The 20,822-nt window shown below is 42.0% G+C and overlaps 1 long non-coding RNA gene across 1 annotated transcript; it reads left to right on the top strand.

Annotated features, from left to right (window-relative positions):
- The first annotated feature begins 56 nt into the window (after positions 1-56).
- On the top strand, positions 57-11,423 carry LOC120406605. Its single transcript, XR_005599410.1, has 3 exons — positions 57-123; positions 7,934-8,006; positions 11,134-11,423. It is a non-coding gene; the product is annotated as an uncharacterized LOC120406605 (long non-coding RNA).
- Positions 11,424-20,822: the final 9,399 nt, after the last annotated feature.

Here is a 20,822-nt window from a genome sequence, read left to right as displayed (position 1 = left end):
TTTTGGTATTTCCTAACTTCTGAATACTTGACCAAATTAATTTTCTTCTAATTTTTGTTTAATATATGTTATGGTTGAGTTCACAAAGTTTGTAAAGCACTTTGGGATCCTTCAGGATGAAAGGTATTATATCAATGTAAGGGCAATGTATGTTAATTATAATTACTGAGAAGATTCAGGTATTCTCTAACAAATGTTATACTGCACTGCTTTGTAACTTTTGAATTATTTACTAACCCCTTCACTGACAGAGGGAAAATATTTTTTTCAGACAAAGTGTTTAATTTGTTTGATTCACTCAGCTATAAATGAATCTACAGAGTATTGTATTTGCTTTCAATTCTGAGAGTAGAACTATTGATAGAATAAGGTATTTAATTGTGTGAAAAACAAACATTAGTTTTGGTCCATAGACAAAATATTGAGTATTATGCAGAAATTTAGTCTTAAATGTGGTAAACATCCATTACACATTATTTTACTAAGTGTATACACTGTATATATCTCAAATGCTTTCACTCTGCAAAATGAAGAAAAAAATACTCATTTGCAAAATGACCAGTTCAATTTTTAAAGATTATTGATTCTTCTATTCTATTTATTCTCCTTGTCTCCTCTTTGGATGAGGTTTTCCTCACTGGTGAATGAGGATTGCGAATTGACTTCTTAGGCATCCCTCCCTCCTCCCACACCTCCAAGCTCGGTAATTCATTTCCCCTTATATTATTGCTTCACAACAGGTCCTTCCCTAGCACACTAAAAGCAAAAGTACTATCTCTTGGGGGAACAACATCACCACTGTACTATTTTTTTTTTTTGGTAAAGAAACATGGAAGTTATGAGCCATATTAATCAATTATGTTGTAAAACAAAATTAATGTTTTAACTAGTCAGGATCCTTAATTTAGTTCACTCTCCTTGTCTAAATGATATCTAGAAATATTACAGTCATGGGTAACTTAGGCCATGTCTAAACTACAAACTTTGGTTGACAAGTTACATCGGCATAAAGCTATAAAGTTAGTATATCACTTGGTCGTGTGCATACTTGGCTTCTTCTGCCTGTGCTGCATGTATCCCCAGGAGTATTAGTGTTGATGCACAGTGTGGTACACCATGGGTAGATATCTCCAGTGTGCAACCCATCATTGTCCAGTGTGCTGTCTTTTGGAAAGTTTTGGCAATGCATGGTGGGGCAGAAATGAGTGGCATAGGGATGACTGGGAGCAAGGGGTCAACTTCCCAGTGTGCCACTGTCTCGATCCCATAATGTCTATATCCCATAATTTTCACAACTTTTAAAAAAATCCTGTGAACCGGCATGGCCCTCCTCACTGTCCACCATCTCTGACAGAAGCCTGCACAGCTCTGCACTATTGTCAAAGTTTTACAAGCAGAGAACACATGATAGTTTGGTGTTTGCAGAGCCATAAGAACCAGATCAGCAGGGGACAGGACAATTTCTTGGAGGACAGATTGCTGTAGGACATAGTAAGAATCAATTCAAGGTTGTTGGTGGTGTTAACAGAGCATGTGAAGATGGTGGAGCACTGCTTCTTGTAATGCAGGTTTGGGATGACGAGCAGTAGCTTCAGAACTTTTGGAAGCACAAGGCCACATTCCTGGATCTGTGTGCTGAGCTCACCCCTGCCTCCAGTGCAGGGACAAAGAATGAGAGCTGCACTGACAGTGAAGAAGTGAATGGCAATCACACTGTGGAAACTTGCAACACTGGATTGCTACTGGCCAGTAAGTAATCATTCTGGAATTGGAAAATCCGCTTGGGGACATTGTCATGCAACTATGCAGGGCCATTAATTGTCTCCTGCTACACAGGACTGTGACTCTCAGCAATGTGCAAGATGGATTTGCAGCAATGGGGTTCCCAAACTGCAGTGGAGCAATAGGCCGCATGCATATCACTATTTTGGCACCAGACTACCACAAAGTACATCAACAGAAAGGGCTGCTTTTCTATGGTTATGGTGGATCACCAGGGATACTACTTTGCAGGGGCAGCTCTAGGCATTTTGCTGCCCCAAGCACGGCAGGCAGGGTGCCTTCGGCGGCTTGCCTGTGGGAGGTCCCAGTCCCATAAATTTGGCGGCAGCCTGCGGGAGGTCCACCGAAGCCACAGGACCAGCGGACCCTCCACAGGCATGCCGCCGAAGGCAACCTGCCTGCTGCCCTTGCGGCGACCGGCAGAGCGCTCCCTGCGGCTTGCCGCCCCAAGCACGTGCTTGGCGTGCTGATGCCTGGAGCCGCCCCTGCTGCTTTGACATCAATGTGGACTGGTCAGGGAAAGTGAATGATATTTGCATCTTTAAGAACACAGGACTGTTCAGAAAGCTACAAGCAGGGACTTTCTTTCCCAACTGGTCTATTACCATTGGTGATGTTGAAATATCAATAACATTCCTGGAGGACCCAGCCTAGCCACGGCTCATGAAGCTGTACACTGGCCACCGTGACAGCACCAAGGAAAGATTCAGCTACCAGCTCAGCAGGTGCAGAATGACAGTTGAATGTGCTTTTGGTAGATTGAAGGGACACTGCCTTTGTTCACTCAAGATTGGAACTCTCTGAGAAAGATATCTGACTGGTTATAGCTTCCTGCTGTGTCCTGCATAATAGCTGTAAAGCAAAGTGGAAAAAGTTGCCACTGGGGTGGAGGGCAGAGTTAGTGAGGCTGTCTGCTGAGTTTGAACAGAGAGATACAAGGGCTATTAGAAGAGCTCAATGCAGAGCTATACAGCTCAGGGAGGCTTTGAAAGGGCACTTTAAGAGGGAGACACAGTAATGTGTTGCGATATACTGTGCGCTACCTAGCCCTGCTGTTTTAGGGAGGAAATGTATGGTGCTTGGTGCGCATCTGTGACTAGAACACTGTCAATGCACCTATTAATTTTACACTGCTTCTGTACATTTTATGATTATTGCACTGTGTCATTGATCCTATGAGTTGTGTCACACTACATACAGTAACAAGTATGTGGTCGGTTTCAGAGCTGCTAGGCACTCTGCAGCATATCTTGTGAACTAATAAAGAATAGAATTTTATTCAGTAACAAAGTAAAAAGTGAAAAGAAAAATTCATGCAATTTAAAAGCAAATACATTAAAAACTAAATTAATGGAACAGAACATTCATATCCATTTTACCTACACATAGAGCAACCGTTGCTTTCACGTGTCTGTGTACGTAAAGCTGTGGTTGTCCTTAATGTTCCCTGGGGTGGAGTGGCAGGGATGTAACTCCTGAGCCATGTGTGGAATGTTGAGGGCAAGGGACATAGGGAGGTGTTATAATGGAGTTCTCCATGGACTGCAAAGGCTGGCAAACCTATGATTGCTGAACTCGCAGGTCCCTAAGAGCCTGCAGCATCTGTGTTTGCTCCTGGAGAAACCGCAAGTTGGTCCCAGTGTATTAGAGACAAGGTGGGTGAGGTAATATCTTTTACTGGACCAACTTCTGTTAGTGAGAGAGAAGCTTTTGAGCTACCCAGACCTTAAAAAGAGCTCTCTCTAGCTTGAAAGCTGGTCTCTTTCACCAACAGAAGTTGGTCCAATAAAAGATATTACCTTACCCACTTTCTCTCTAAAAGTAGATGTACTTTTTCTAATTGATCAGGAGGGCGACTGACAGATTAACCAGACTTAATTTGCTCTGAGTTTCTTCGCTCACAGGTGGCAATGAGTGCTGTTTAGCAAATGGGGTTTTCTGTTGATTCCCTCATTCCTCGTTCAGTTTGAAACAGATGGAATTTGATTTTCTAACAATAACTATGGGCTTAGAATAACAACTCTTACATTTCCATCTGAGGAGAGGGAAAGGAACAGATAAAAATCCCACACAAACACTCCAGCCATCTGGACAAAGTGTGGAAATAATATTTCTATCTAGCTAGGCTTTTATGCTCATCACTGTGGTCTCACTCAAGGCAGATTTTGGCTTTATGGTTCTACAAAACATATATAGAGAAGATCAAATTTTGATCTTTATAAAGCACAAGTTTTCTATAATTACAGAAAATATTAATAAACTTGATGGCTCTCAAAACCTTACAGATGCAGTCAAAAAAAAGAGACATCTGTTGGTACAATGAGAAACCTTATATGTAAAAACATAGCTCAAGTAATTAGTTTTACAAACTGAGAGAATTACTGATGCAGATCTGCAAAACTAGCTTCAACTAGCAATGTAGAGGTAGAATTTACATCACATAGCCATAGAAAAGGAGGAAAAAATTGTGGTCCCCTTCATTTTGGAGCTGACTGAATAGGAGAATGCTGGAGCAAACTCTCATATGCCTAAGATTTTGTTACTTTGACAAAAAATAGTTTAGCTTTTTATAGCATTTCACCTTAATATCTGAGTGTTTTGCAAACATTAATTAAGGCTAACAATTGCTCTTTGAAGTAATTACTATCAGAACTATGATAAAGTAGAGCAGCAGTCACCTGCAGGAGAATCTTGAAAAATGACACCATAAAAATCTCTTGGGGGAACAGACATGACATCCAAAAATACTTTTCTAACTGGGGTAGCAGGAAACTAGTGATTTTGGAGCCACACCTTAATCTGAGCACCTGTGCCTTTAATTTGGGATCTTGACCTTAAACCAACTGTTTTGCCTACTAGGGACATGATTCTGCATATCAAGCAGTGGCTTATATTAAGATGGTGCAAAGTTGTACCGAAGGGAGCTCCAAGAAGTACTGAGCTTCCCAGAGGCACAACGCCTTCCAGAGCTCCCTGCTGGACAGGGGAAGCAATGTCACAAGGTAGAGTTTCTCCCCAGCCTGCTAAGGACTCACTGCCCTACCCATAGTCTCTTTGGGTATATCTACACTGCAAACACACACACACACATGTAACACCCAGGGCACCCAGTCTTTGAGACCAACTTTACATATGTAGGCTTACCAGGCTTATGCCTCAGTGTTAAAAATAGCAGTGTAGACATTCCCACTCAGTTACTGATATTTTTAGTTTGGTAGCAAGGACCCTACAAGCCCAAGCCTGTAGAATCAGGCTCTGAGACTTGCTACCATGTTTGTTTTGCTGGGATCAAAGCATCTTACTGGACACTTGGAAGAAATTTCCAGGGTTATCAGAGAAATTAAGTCTGTTCACTATATTTGTTTATAGAACAGGTTTGGATAAACACCAATAAGCATTTTTTTCTTGTATTTTAAAAAATAAGTGTTTGTCTTTCTGTAATAATTTTAAATAGACTCCAATCTTATTTTTTGTTGATCTTACCAATATTTTAAGTGTTAGATTTAGTAATAAACCTCTCTCTCGGTTCCCCTAACCCTGCAACTGTTTTGTAGTTATAAGGAATTATCATTTGGAAGGAGTATGAACCTATATGTCATCAGTCGTTTCATTGTATCCTACTGTTTGCGCCCCCACACCCCACCCCCAAAACACAAGGATCAGGGAGACAACTCTAAGTACTCTACAGGGACTAATGAGGGGATGGCAACACTGAAAGCAAATTCAATTTACCCTCTGGAGATAATCCACTTGATAGTTATTTTTGGGCTAGTAGGAAATAGCCAGAACAAATGCAGTTTTCTAGATGGTTATACTAACACACTAAGAGGTTAAATAAATTGTCCAAGGTCACATAGCAAAGCAGAGGCATAAACAAGAGAACCTCTAACAAATTTCTAACCTTGGATCAACAGGGAGTCTGTTTCCCTGCTGATGTAACAGCACTCACGTATCCTGACTACTCTGACCACTAGGCAGCACTGCATACTGCGCCATAATTATAGTCTTCTGCACAGTGTAGTTCAAGATACACTCATACAACATAAAAGATGATTTTCCAATTAAAATACTTTCAAGGAATTCTTTAGAGAGTAGGGTGACCAGATGTCCTGATTTTATAGGGACAGTCCCAATTTTTGGGTCTTTTTCTTATATAGGCTCCTATTACCCCCCACCCTCTGTCCTGATTTTTCACACTGTCTGGTTACCCTAAGAATCTTCCAGGCTACAATGCCCAAAAATACAAGTTTAGGAAAGAGAATAAGGAAAAGTTGAAAATCCTATTGAGTGACCTGGCAGACTTCTTAGTGAATGAGCATCTTATAAATGGATTTTTTCTTAAGCACTCCGAGAGCCTTCATCTAGTGAATGGGAGTTCACAGGTAAAGCTATTTTAAACAACTAAGCTTCTGGAAGAATAAAATGTGTAGAGTAAATATTGGAGAAAAGAATGTTTGTCTGCTTTACTAAAAATGTATCAAAATCAAGATCTTTTCCTTTTCAGCATGGTTTTTGTGTGTGTTGGACTTCTTATTTTTTTTCAGCAATGGAAACTACACCTGAAATGTCTTTCTCTCACCTATTGAAGCCTAATACTTTTAACTGGCCTGGTGTGGTGGTTGATGAAAACATGTAGGCAGTGACCTTTCCAATTTAAATAGAATGTGCCTTGCAATGACATGACTCCTTCAATTCCTCTTTATTTCCCCTCTGCCCCCTATAGAGTGACCGGATGTCCCGATTTTATAGGGACAGTCCCGATTTTTGGAGCTTTTTCTTACATAGGCACCTATTACCCCCCCCCCCCACCCCTATCCTGATTTTTCACACTTGCTATCTGGTCACCCTAGCCCCCATCAAGAAGGAGTTGGAGGCAATTCCCTGCCTCTTGTTACTGTTAAACCAGCACTGCTAAGGATAACTTTTATCTGGCTCAAAAATATTTCTGAAGAGTAAGTTTTTGCCTTAAGAATGCACAACATTGCACCAAATAATGGCATGCATTTTCCAGAGGTGGGCCTTAACTACAAAGACTATATCAATATCTGAGATGTTGATATATCTCATTATAGACACAGCCCTGCTGCAAACTTTGGATCAAGATCCAAGTTTATCCAGAATATGTTTGGATCTAGTGTTTTAGTTGCATCTAATCCCTAGCATTTCCCAAACAAATTCCTGGGGAAGATTCCCCGGCCTTCCTGTTTAAGGGTTATCTCAACTCACACCTTCTGATTACTCAATTCAAACACTTTATAGGCCAGATTCTCTGCTGTGCTGAGATCTGTTAAGAGCTGGTTACAGCTCCTTGATTCTTGGCCTTGTACATGCAAGTCCAGGGCCAGCTCCAGCTTTTTTGCCATCCCAAGTGGCAGAACAAAACAAAACAAAACAAACAAAAAAAAGATAAAGCCCTGATTGGTGGCACTTTGGCGGCAGCTCAGCCATGCCGCTTACTTCTTCAGCGGCAATTTGGCAGCAGATCCTTAGCTCCGAGAGGGACTGAGGGACCCGCTGCCGAATCGCCGCTGAAGACCCAGACGTGCCGCCCCTTTCCATTGGCCGCCCCAAGCACCTGCTTCCTTCGCTGGTGCCTGGAGCCGGCCCTGTGCAAGTCATAGGCATGGTCTATCTTACACCAGCTGGCAATGGTTCTCAGAGGACCATTTGTCAGCTAAGAATTCATGAAATGAAGCAGCACCCCAGCCATACCCTCTCCTGCTTATTATACACTGAGAGATTTGTGCCAGCTGAGAGTTCCCATCTGCCAGAGTAATACCAGATGGCTAGATGTAACCACGGTCCCGCTACTTTGGGCAACCTAGGTAGCCCAAAGTGGCCAGATTGGATTTGGGAATCTGGCCTCTTATTCCTGCAATAAATTAAGGGGAGGAATTTTGTGGCCTTTCTAATGCAGAACACTGATGATTTCACAATAATTTTATTCTGTTTCATGGAATGCAAATGTCAGTGTTCTCCAATGTTAATGCTAAAATTGAACTACCAAAAACCAAAGGAAAAGCACTTGTGTTTGTTACAGTTTACTCTCCCACACTGAAAGGTAATAAGGCTCCTTCCTAATCTAAAGGGTTGAGCTCTGGTGTAAATTCAACATGGATAATATTGACGCCAATTCTTATTGTGTCTCTAGGAATCTCAGGCCTGCCCTGCAAACTGCTATATGGATGCATGGTCCAATGAAGTGAAAGAGATCCCTCACCTAAGTAAGAGTTTGCAGAGCCTCTGAACTATTTATGTATTTTCTCAAAAACGCATTATTTCTTGAACCCAATCTGTTTGTTCCATATTTTGAGATTAACGTATAGATTTATGGGACTATATAAAAGCTGTAATCAAATTGAATAAGCTTTTTAGGTTCTCCCTTCTATAAGTTGTGTATAAACAAACACATTCTTTCATTCCTAAAATAATACTGTCAAGATTGGTAGTTTCACCTGTTAACCTACTTTTTGTTTCTGTTTGGCCAGAGCAATTGTCTTGTAAATGCAGTAAGTAAATAAATACACCACTCTTTTAATAGTTATAACCTTAGGCCCAGCCACTCCCAGTCACATGTCACTGTGGGCACAGGGACTACCTGCTTATAGCTCATTGCAGGAGCGGGGTTTTATAAAAAAAGGCCCCAATCCTGTGAGCACTTATCCACTTGAATAGTCCTATTGCTACTGAAATGCTTAAGTGTTAAGTAATTGAGAATTATAATTGTACATTAGTCTGTAATTTTTCACACTTCAGTTCATGAATATGTTCCAGTAACAGTGCCTTATGGCCCTCATGTATTGTAACCACACAGAAGCTACATAAAAATTATGATGCAATTTACAGCAATAGTAACTTAGAAAAGGATACATCTATATTTAGCTACTCCTTTTATCATATTACAAGTGTATGCTCTTAATCTGCAGTAATATTTACTGATCGACGAGCTTTTCAGAGGTGACTAGTGATTTTGGATGTCTCCACTTTCGGGGCCCCAACCTGAGATACCTTGAAGGCCTGATTTTTAGAAAGTGCTGAGCTCCCACCCTTTGGAAATCAGGCCTTTTCAGGGTGTCTCATGTTCAGGTTCCAAAAACAGACACTGAAAATGACTTTCTGGCAAGGGGGAAGACGTTACAGACTTCTTTCTCCCAGCTTTTGTACTTCAGCCCCAGTTTATATTTCAAGGGCTAAATTCTCCTTGACATACTGTACATACTTGTGAAGCCTGATTGACTTCAATATATATTTAATATTTATTTAAATAAAGATACAAACTTATCCTATACAATCTTACCTTATTAAACTTCCAGAACCCAGCCTAATGTTTCAGAGAACAAGTGTGGATTATTTGTATTGTAGTAATGCTTAAGGGCTCCAGTCCCATTGTGCTAGGAACTGTACAGACATCAAAATTCAGGGCAACTGCCCCTGTATTCCTGTCCATGGTCAGCGAGGGCAACTACTCTCAGCTCCGGACTCTGTAGCTGTCACTTTTCTTGGACAAACAAGCATCTCTTCCCACTTCTGACCAAAGAATTTCCAGGCTGCACAATTCCTTGTCTACACTGTGAATTCCCTAGCACAGTCAAACTGCCTCAGTAGGCCTGTTTTGCTTTTCTCCTCAGAAGCTATAACGTGTGATTAGCTAGTTAAGTTACCATACAGCTCTTTCTAAGCAAGTACATCTATTCTTAAAGGTGAAAGCATTACAGAGAAAACATATTTAAAACAACCTACATACATGCTAATAAGCTTATCAGAGATTCCCCCCTCCACCCAAAAATCTAACAAGGGCTCTGGTTGGTTAATAGTCCTTCAAACACCACCAATGGTTTTTCCAGTGGTCATAAGTTGTTCATAGCTGTTAACTCAGAACAAGCACGCCCATGAATCTGAGTCACTCCTTTATGCAGTTTGGGCTCTGATCTGATCCTTCCATAACAGGTGGTCAGCAGACAATGGTGTCTCTTGGGGCACACCCTGTTAGTGTATATATGCACTGCCTATTTACTGCCTAGGTGCAGAATAAGGGGATATCCTCTTTCCCTTCTGCTTATAGCCCCAAAGTTCATTATCTATACTCAGAGACAGTATAATCCCCTGTTGCTTGTTTTTCCTGTGTGCTCTTCCCTGTTGATTTCATATCTCTGATGTATGTAAATGTGCATCCGTTGTGTTGGCTTATGATGCTTAATTTACATGCTGACAGACAGGTGAATAAACATCTGTTGTCTGACAGGAAACCTGTTTCTCCCCCTCTGCTGTGGTGCAGAATCCAAGAACATATTTTCAGTATACACATACATAACTCCTTACCTAGTATTTGTACATGCATTTAACAATGACCACTGTGACCCTGGCTTTCATTTAATACCTCACATGTCATTCTTTGGTGAACCAGAATGTACATACCAGAATCAGGATATTCTTGTAACCCCCTTGCTTGCCACTTGTCATTGAGAGGTTCTGGGTCACACTCCTCACCCCTCTCCCCGTCCTCAACAACAAGCCATGCTCAAAACAGCACATGCACCAGATACTTAAAGCTATAAAGGTTTTATTTCCCTGAATTAGCAAATCTGATAACCATCAGCCAAACACGCCACCCCAGTTCCACCCTTTCCAAGCCACCTGATGGTCACTCTCCTTCCCAGTTGACTGCACAGACACCCTCAAGCCTCCCTCCTGTTCAAGATGTCAGCATCACAGAGATTTAAAAAAAAAAGTATGGCAAAAAATTACTGTATCAGCAGATACAGAAACGGAAAAGGCAGCAGACAGTGTACCAAGGGTCATAATTGTAGCAGTGCATAGAGTTTTTAGGGACAATTGAATGTTATGATGCAAATTGCCAAAAGTCAAGCTACAGAGACATTTCAAAATGCATAGAAAAAATGTCTTGCAATGATTCCCTCAGCATAGTTAATTGCCAATATAGCTAGCGTTTCCCATCCACCACTGTACCAGCTGTGGCAACACCATCATGGTAAAGAGTAGTCGTGCATATCTTCGTGGTTTGCTCTTTTTTTGAACAAGACCCTTCTGTGTCTCCTGGAGACATGCCTGACAGTAGCATGCTCCAATATAAGGCCAGCCTGCAGGGATGCACATGAAGTTATTAACCTGCCTCCTGTCCTCCCAACTCACACATCCCCCTTAGGCCTTATATAGGACCAGGTACCAATGCTGGGTGGAAGAAAAATGGAAAATGTCTTATCTTGAACCCCAGAGTAGGAAAAGAGATGGGAATGGCATTCCAGAATTGTGGGGAAAGCAACATTTGATCATTGTTGGCACGGAGACAAGTATTGGGACAATAAATATTTGTGCTTTTTGGATTTCCTTTAGCACCTGTAACACCACAGCCCACATGTACAAGAAATGAGAGAATATGAGAACGAAGATCTTCAGGAAACTAGTGACTGCATCCCAACAGAAGGCCACGAAGGCAGAAGGGTGGAGGATGATTTCCTGGAGAAATTCCATAGGCTCGAAACGGAGCACAGGTTCCTGGAATGGGACATATATGCTGCACACAATGTGCTGGATCACATTTTGTTACAAAGGTCAAGCATGGCACCCCAAACTAGCCGTGTCTTGCAAACTATGGAGAACATACCATATTAGCACCTCACTCTGGACCAACCAAATTTCATGTCCTTTCACACCAGTCAACCCCCCGGTCATGGAAAAAGAGAACAGTTTTGAATACCCTACCTACAGGACTAAAATGAGCACTCAACATGTTGACTATGCCCAAGATAAAAGTTGTAAAAAATAATTGGGGTGATGTCCTGGTCGGGGTCTGTTATAGACCACCAGTCAGGAAGAGGAGATGGATGAGGCATTTCTAGAACAAAACAGAAATATCCAAAATACAAGATCTGGTAGTAATAGGGGACTTAATTACCCAGACATCTGTTCGAAAATTAATATGGCAAACCACAAAATTTCCAATAAGCTCTTGGAATGTATTGGGAACATCTTTTTTTGTTCCAGAAAGTGGCGGAAGTAATCGTGGGAAAGCCATTTCAGAGTCAATTCTGACCAATAGGGAGGAATTGGTAGTGAATCTGAAAGTGCAAGGCAGTTTGGGTGAAAGCGATCATGAAATGATAGAGTCTGTGATTCTAAGAAAAAAATGAGGAGTCCTTGTGGCACCTTAGAGACTAACAAATTTATTTGGGCATAAGCTTTTGTGGGCTAGAACCCACTTCATCAGATGCATGAAGTAAAAGATACAGGAGCAGGTATAAATACATGAAAGGATGTGGGTTGCTTTACCAAGTGTTAAGTCAGTCTAACAAGATAAATCAATTAACAGCAGGATACCAAGGGTGGAGAAATAACTTTTGAAGTGGTAAGAGAGTGGCCCATTACAGACAGTTGAAAAGAAGGTGTGAGTAACAGTAGGAAGAAATAAGTATTGGGGAAATTAAGTTTAGGTTTTGTAATGAACCAACCACTCCCAGTCTTTATTCAGACCTAATCTGATGGTATCCAGTTTGCAAATTAATTCCAGTTCTGCAGCTTCACGTTGGAGTCTGGGTTTTTTTGTTGAAGAATTGCCACTTTGAGTTGGCACCGGGGTTTGTAGCATGAAAGCTTATGCCCAAATAAATTTGTTAGTCTCTAAGGTGCCACAAGGACTTCTCGGTTTTTTTGCTGATACAGACTAACAAGGCTGCCACTGAAACCTGTGATTCTAAGGAAAGCAAGGAATGAGAGCAGCAGAATAAGGACAATGGACTTTTTAAAAAGGAGACTTTGACAAGTTCAGAACTGGTAGGCACAGGAAGGTCCCATGGGAAGAAAATCTAACGGAAAAAGGAGTTCAGGAAAGCTGGCAGTTTCTTAAGGAAACAATATTAAAGGCATAACTGCAAACTATCCCAATGAAAAGGAAAGGTAGGAAGAATAGTAAGAGGCCAATATGGCTTTATCAGGAGTTCTTTAAAGACCTGATAATCAAAAAGGAATCCTACCAAAGTGGAAACATGGACAAATTGCTAAGGAGGGTACAAAAGAACAACAAGAATATAGGGACAAAATCAGAAAGGCTAAGGCACAAACTGAGTTATATCTAGCGAAGGACATAAAAGGCAGTAAGATGAGATTCTTTAAATATGTTAGTTCAAGAGAAAGACAAAGCAAAGTGTAGCTCCTTTCTACATAGCAGAGAAGGAGAAATAATAGCTGATACGTTATTAAAACCAAGATGTTTAAAGCCTATTTTGTCTCACTCTTCACTAACAAGAATAAGGGTGACCAAAATACAATTAATATTATCACGGAGAGGGGAAGGAATGCTAGCCAAACTAGGGAAAGATCAGGTTAAAGAATATGTAGGTAAGTTGGATGTATTCAAGCCAGCAGCACCATGAAATTAATCCTAGTGTACTTAAGGAACTAACTGAAGCAATCTCAGAACTGTTAGCAATTATCTTCGAGAACTTTGGAGGACAGGTGAAATTCCAGAAGAAGAGAAGGGCAAACATATCTTTAAAAAGGGGAACAAAGAAGACCTTGAAATTACCTGGAAAGATATTGGAACAACTTATAAAAACAATCTATATGCACTTAGACGATAATAAGGAATACCCATCATGGAGTTGTCAAGAATAAATCATTCTAACCCAACTTGATTTCCTTCTTTGACATGCTGACTATCCTGGTGGATACAGGAGAAGCAGTAGATATGATTTATCTTGAGTTCAGTAATGATTTTGACCCAGTCCCACATGACATTCTCATAAGCAAACGAGGGAAATGTGGTCTAGATTAAATTACTATAGGGTGGGTGCACAACTGGTTAAAAGAGTAGTTTTCAATGGAGGGTTTATCTAATGGGGACCCACAGAGGTCACCTATGGGTCCAGTACTATTCAATATTTTCATTAATGTCTTGGATTATAGGGTAGAAAGCATGTTGGAATACATCTCTGTATTCACACCCAAAACACTATTACAATAGTCTTTGTACAAGGCATATCATGTAAGGTATCATCTAAAAACTCAATTTGTTGGTCAGTATTGTCCTGATAAAATGTGTGTGGCAGGATTTGTATGTGAAGTTATAAGATACCCCTGTATAATGTTAGCAAATGTTTCAAACCCCAAAATCCTGCCCAGGCAGAAGTCTACAAATAGGTCTGTCCTAAACAAAGGAATGTGTGCTTGCCTTAATTTGCATTTAAGCAGTAAACAGAGTCATCAAGCAGGAAGGGAAAACAAAGGAAATTCAAACAGGTGAAAAAAACAGTAAGGAATATCCTTCCATATAGACTGTCTCCTGGTTCTCAGCAAGAAGCGTTTTTCAAGAAAGGACTGAAACTATAAAAAGGAGGGGCAAACACCCCAAAGGACCCCTCTCTCTCTTACTCAGGGGGAATTCTGCATCACTGCATGTGCACAGAATAACCCCACAAATTTATTTGCTTCCCTGCAGACAAATTACTTCTGAAGGGGAAGCAAAGGGAAGCCACAAGAGCAGCCACGTGCCCCTCCACAGCAGCGCAGGCAGGTTGGTTCAAGCACTCGGAGCATCTGGTAGAGATATAAATCATCGCTGTGAGGGGCAGGGGCTGGGCAGTCAGGCGTCTGAGAGAGAGACTCTTTCCTTCTCACTCGCTATTGCAGCATGCTCACCGTGGAGGAGCAGGGCTTTGCGTATTTCTGAGGGGGCAGGCATGGGGAAGGCTCTGTCCCCTCAGGCAGAGCAGAATGTAGCAGCCTGCCTTCTTAATGAATTGTTCCCATTGTCTTTGTGAATTCACCCTGGAGTATAAAACAGGTGTAAAAGTTTTAAGGATCCTTTACATTGCCAGAGTGGTGTAAAGGACAAAATAGCCTTGTAAGTGTTTATGGTGCTTTAGTGATTAGAACTGGTCTACATTTTTGGACTGAAAACATTTCCTATCAAGATGTGCTCCATCAACTGTTTGCTACTGACCTTTCTGGAGATGGTCAGTAGCCATTATAAATTGTAAGTGTCATTCCCCAGCCCTCACTTTCTCTTCAGTTGCTGCATATATTTGTTGACTAATAACTAGAAATAAAGGGTCAAACCTAGCTACATTACTATTAGGCACAGGGGGGGGGGGTTGGGGATTTCCTCCAATGCTCCCCACTCCCATTCTTAATCGATTGTATTGTAGTTTAAATAAATTACCAAAATAATTGAAACCAGAGTGATTATATTGCATTATTTTGACACATAAAATATGCAGATTTTTGTATAATTTTAAAATGTATGCAGAATTTTTAATATTTTGGTGCAGAATTTTTAATGTTTTGGTGCAGAATTTCCTCGGGAGTACTCTCTCCCTGCCCATTGCATTCTCTGCACCTGAGAAGACAAAGGAAATAGCTGTAGGACTCAGGGTGGTCATGGTCCTGACCTGAAGAGTTTGGTCAGTAATCTTGCTCGTAGTATGTGGTGAGACATTTTGCTTGAAATTAATACAGTTTGTTAAGTTAGGCACATGAAAGCATTTTCTCTTTATTTTTCTTGTAACCATTTCTGACTTTTATGCCTCATTACTTGTACTCAATTAAAATCTCTTTGTAGTTAATTAACTTGTTTTATCTAATCCAGTGTGTTTAAGTTGAAGTGTCTCGGTAACTGTATTGAAGATAACAGGCTAGTGCAGAGGTTCTCAAACTGTGGTCTGCAGACCACAATGCAGGTGGTTCGCAGATAGTTCCCTGTAAGTTGAGCTGCGCATGCGCATGAATAGGGGGTAGATGGGGTGAGGTGGGGGAAATAGGAGGTGGGAGGCAGTAGGGTGAGAAGATGGGGTGGGGGGAATTTAGGACCTGCAGGGGTGCAGGGACTGTGGTTGCCAGGGAAAAGATGGCCCTCCTTCCCAGCCTCAGTGGGGGAGAGATGCCCCCCCCTCCTTCTCAGCCCGGTGGCTGCCATGGCGGGGGAGAGACTCCCCCTCCTTCCCAGCCACAGCTACTGTGCGGGAGAGACACCCCCCTCTCCTTCCCAGCCCAATGGCTGACACAGCCGGGGAGAGACCCCCCGTTCCTTCCTAGCCCCAGCTACAGTGTGGGAGAGACACCCCCCTCCTTCCCAGCCCCAGCTACAGTGCAAGATAGACACACAACTCTTCCCAGCCTGGTGGCTGCCGTGGTGGGGGAGAGACACACACCTCCTTAACAGCCCGGGGGAGAGATTTAGTCATGTATGGTAGGAGTAAGTTATTTAATTGGGCCTTTGGTGTTATTTTGTTTTATTTTCATATTTAATCCAGAAGTGAAATGTGTGTTTCCTTAAATTGGTACCCTATTACACTACATACATAGTTTTAATTGGTTTCATTTTTCAGCTGTGTATGCGTGGCTTGCATTGGATGCAATTCAGCTAACCTACCTATTGTATTGATTGGGCATCACTGTAACGTGGAAAGTGTTGTCAGATGTCACCGGTGTGGTGTTCTGCTCTGTTCAATGTTGATAACAGTCGGCTGCATGCGTGTGTTCCCTCTGTGTGCTGCCCCGGCTCTGCGCAGATCGCTGACACAGCAGACCCTGAGAGAACCCCGAATGACCACAGACTCCAATAAGGTATGAAGGCACCCACCCAGGTTTATTGCCAAATGAAACACAGTCTCTAGCTCCCCGGATCAGATGTCTACGGTTCTGCTAGTACATATATGCTCCCGGACAATGGACGCAGCTCAGTCAGTGGCGGGACTCTCCACTGCCCCCTAGGCTGGACAAAGACATCCACTCGGATGCATTCTTATACATAGATACAAACAAGTCACACATCACTCCTGACGCATCGAGGTACAAACCCTCTGCGCGCTGGAGTGTTGCCTCTCTCCTGGGACACGTTGGTTTGAACAAACAAGTCTATCCATATTATCCTTTTGAGCCTCTCTTTTAGGATGTGTCAGCTTGTTCCTCATTATCTCCGTGGAATGTGTTTGTACCGGACTGTTCTGGTGCATTCTGGCACATATTTATCCTATTAGTACTTGATACCCTTTTGGTATGTGTATATGTGCAATTATCAGCCCTCTTCTTGACAACTTCTGTGAGCCGACCCTGCCTGGCTCATAGCTTAACTTTGCATTATGTCAGCAAAATCTTGATCATTACTTTAGTTCAGGCCTCAGGCCTGATACAATGGCTTATGTTTCAGGGCCTCATCTTACCACAGAAAGTACTGACTGTACCAGAATCTAGTGCTTTTTAAAAAAATGTAACAGTTGTCAGTCCAGTAAGTAGGGTAATAGTCAACCCCCAGATATAGATTTGTGGTTGAAAACTGGATTTTGGAAAAAGAAAACAACAACAAATAATCAAATTAGTGACAGTGAGATCAGTGAAAAGTTCAAAATCGAACATGAGAGTACAGCAAGCGAACATACTTCTGCAAAGGAAATTTTGAGTGCAGACTCATGTTTACCAGGAACCAGTACGAGTACTGGTAATGAAAATACCCTGAAATCCTGAAAACTGGTAAGACAATACCACTCAAGCTATATTAATGTAGGCTTCACATGGACTGGTGAACAAGATGAACCAAGACCACAATGTGTGTTATGCTATGCAGTGCTGGCGAACAAAAGCTTGAAGCCTGCAAATATCTGGCGTCATTTGGAGACAAATCATGCTGCTTTTAAAGATAAACCTCCTGAATTTTTTCAGCACAAACTGAATGAGTTGAAACAAGGGAAAGTAACAATGTTTGCTCATGCAATGGTAAATTTAAAGGCCCCGGAAGTTTCATTTCACACAAGCCTTCGAATTGCCAAAGCAGGGAAGCCTCACACTACTGGGGAAGAAATTATTCTGCCTGCAGCTAAAGAACTTGCGCTTATAATTTGTGGAGAGAAGATGGCAAAGCAGTTATATTGTGTGCCTCTTTCAAATGACATTGTGTTACGCAGAATTCAAGATATGGCAATTTTTATCTAAAGCACTTTACAATGGTTAGGTTATAAAAGGTTTATAACGGCACAAACAACATTTGGAAAGATCATTATGTGGTCTGCCAAGACCTTCAGCAATTTGCAAGTGGTCCACGAAAAAAAAATGTTTGAGAACCACTGGGCTAGTGTATATTATTCCCTTAAAGGAATAATGACTTAATATATTTTGAATGTCTAGGAAAGGACTGGGCAATACAAAAAACCAAAAACATTTCTTGTGGAAAGTCTGGGACTAGGAGTGTGTTGGAGCCACCCTGCAGTATAAACAAGGCTGGTGACAGCCAGGATGTGACTGGCAGGCTGCAGTTACACACACACATCTGGGAGTGACCTGCATGCTGGTGGCTGGTTGTGAGCAGTCCAAATTGGAGGCTATAACAGCAAGGCATTGCAAGGCACCCCAGGTTACAGGGCAGGGATGACACAATCCCCACCCCTAGTGGCCTGGATTGTACCCTGGTATGTCACTGAGTATGCTTATAACATTTGCAGAAGACACCAAGATGGAAGAGGTTGCAAGCACTTTGGAATACAGGATTAGAATTCAAAACAACCTTGACAAATTGGAGAATTGGTCTGAATTCAACCAGATGAAATTCAATAGTGCAAAATATTTCACTTACAAAGGCAAAATCAAATGCATAACTATAAAATGGGGAATAATTGGCTAGCTGGTAGTACTACTGAAAAGGATCTGGGGGTTATAGGTGGATCATAAATTGCATGAGTCAACAATGTGATACTGCTTTGAAAAGGCTAATATTCTGGTGTGTGTTAACAGGAACGTTGTGTGTAACACATGGGAGGTAATTGTCCCACTCTACTCGGCACTGGTGTGTTCAATTCTGGATGCCATGCTTTAGAAAAGGTATGGACATATTGGAGAGAGTCTAGAGGAGAGGAACAACAACAATTATAAAAGGTTTATAAAATCTGACCTATGAGGAAAGGTTAAAAACATTGGGCATGTTTAGTCTTGAGAAAAGAAGACTGAGTGTGTGTGATGCCGTATGGAATATGGGTGACCATTTATATTGATACCAATATTACAAAATTGCAATGAATCTTACAGGATATGCCACATAAGGTATCAATGGAAAAGTTATGATTTGCCAAATATAATAATCATGTTTATATATATGTATCATCTTTGTCCTGTGAGTTATACATATTTTTGATATATTGATATCTCAAACTTGTGCTGTGTTTCTGCATGACACTCCCAGACAGGTTGGCATAAGTACTATCCAGCCTGCTTAATGGCCTATCAAGGGCAATCACCTGTACAACGAACCCATTGAGAGAAGCCGGGGCCACACCTATGAGAATGACAGGAGGAATCATAACTCTATTAATGTACATAGTGGTCTGGGGAGCAAAAATTCCCTTGACTCATTCCAAAAAAAAGGCCTAAATTTCTAACGATCACCTTACATTAATATTGGTGAACTTTCCTTGGCAATCAGCCAGGCCTTGCAGCACCATGGAGAAATATCCCTTCCTGTTGATAAAGTCTTTAGACTGATGTGGGGGCAAAGACAGCCATCAATAGTTCCTTTACAGTTTGGAATCCCCCCAGAATCCCAAACCCACAATCAGTAACTTCCTGTGCATTCCCAAGCTTTATGACTCTGTACAGCAGCACCCTCTGAATAGCATCACAAATCTCCATATCACCAGTGACACTGGTACTTTCAGTAAAATGTAGGTCATAGTTAGTATACATTTTAATTTTTTCAAAAGTGTAAAAACTAAAGATTCTCTAGAAAAACGCAAGTCCCTGGTTATGACAAAAGCCCTCCTGGACAGGTCCTTGATAGGCTCTGTCCCCTTCAGGATGAAGGGGAGTCAGAAGTTGCATGGTTCTATCAGATGCTAATCAGCCTTAGGCAGAGGTGAAAGTAAGCCGGTCCGGTCCAGTCCAGTGTACAAGACCGGCTTCCCCAGGCGGCGATTTAAAGGGCCCAGATGACAGCATTTGTTGAGATTGGAAAAGCTAAAGCTTTACCACCATTGAAAGGCACACTGTCACATGTCAAAATACACAGCACGCATGTCCTTAAAATCAAACTCTAATAAGTTCTCAAATTCAAGCAGCATTTTTCTTATTTTGCCCAGCTGTAAATTTTGATTATTCTCGATGGAATTGTTTTTTCAGTTTGTGTGCACACAGTGAAATTGATGTTTACCAACATTTTATTGGTACAAATATAATATTCCCCCCCCCTCCCCCCGAATCTATACTACAGTGTCCGACCTGGATTAACCCCTCTGGAATTACTCTGGCTCTGCATCTGGCACACCCTGAGTGTAATATTTGACAAAGAAAATGGAGAGCCCTAGGCAGCCCAGTAAATGGGCCAGGGTTGGACAGGTCAGTCAGAGAAAGAGCTCTGTAAACAAATGCTCCTTGCCTTGATTTAACCTGGATTGAGGTGGTGGAGCAGTGAGTCACCTGTGGCTATGGGCGGGCAGGGCTGATGCGGCTATCATTAGCAGGGTGTGCTTAGAGTACCTGGACACCTGTATCTGACATCCCATTCCCACACAGGGCCACCCGGGGGGGCAAGTGGGGCAATTTGCCCCAGGCCCCACAGGAGCCCCCATGAGAATATAGTATTCTAGACTATTGCAACTTTTTTTTAATGGAAGGGGCCCCTGCAATTGCTTTACCCCAGGCTCCCTGAATCCTCTGGGTGGCCCTGTTCCCACAATAACAAACCCTGGTGACTGAACTCAGTCAGGGGCCACCCATAGATGCAACCCTCTGAACAATCCTCCCTTGGTGCTTGCAAGGTCGGGACAAGAGAGACAAGGTGGGGGGAAGCAAAATCTTTTATTGGACCGACTTCTTTTGGAGCGAGACAAGCATTGGGCCTGCACAGAACTCTTTTCCCATCCCTTATTATCACTACTACTAAGGCATCCACACACACCCTACTGCCACCACCCTCCTCTTCCCTCAGGCGACAAGGCCAAGAGTAAAGGCCAGGAGAGTCTAAGGCGCTCTCTATATAGCGCGCCGCTTGGGACACGTGACCAGAATTCGAACGACAGGCGCGAGAGCAACGCCACCCCCTCCCTTCC

The sequence above is a fragment of the Mauremys reevesii genome, linkage group 1 (genome assembly GCF_016161935.1).
Source record: "Mauremys reevesii isolate NIE-2019 linkage group 1, ASM1616193v1, whole genome shotgun sequence".
Classification (NCBI taxonomy): domain Eukaryota; kingdom Metazoa; phylum Chordata; order Testudines; family Geoemydidae; genus Mauremys; species Mauremys reevesii.
The sequence above is the reverse complement of the archived record's forward strand: the minus strand, read 5'-3'. Positions and strand labels throughout refer to the sequence as shown.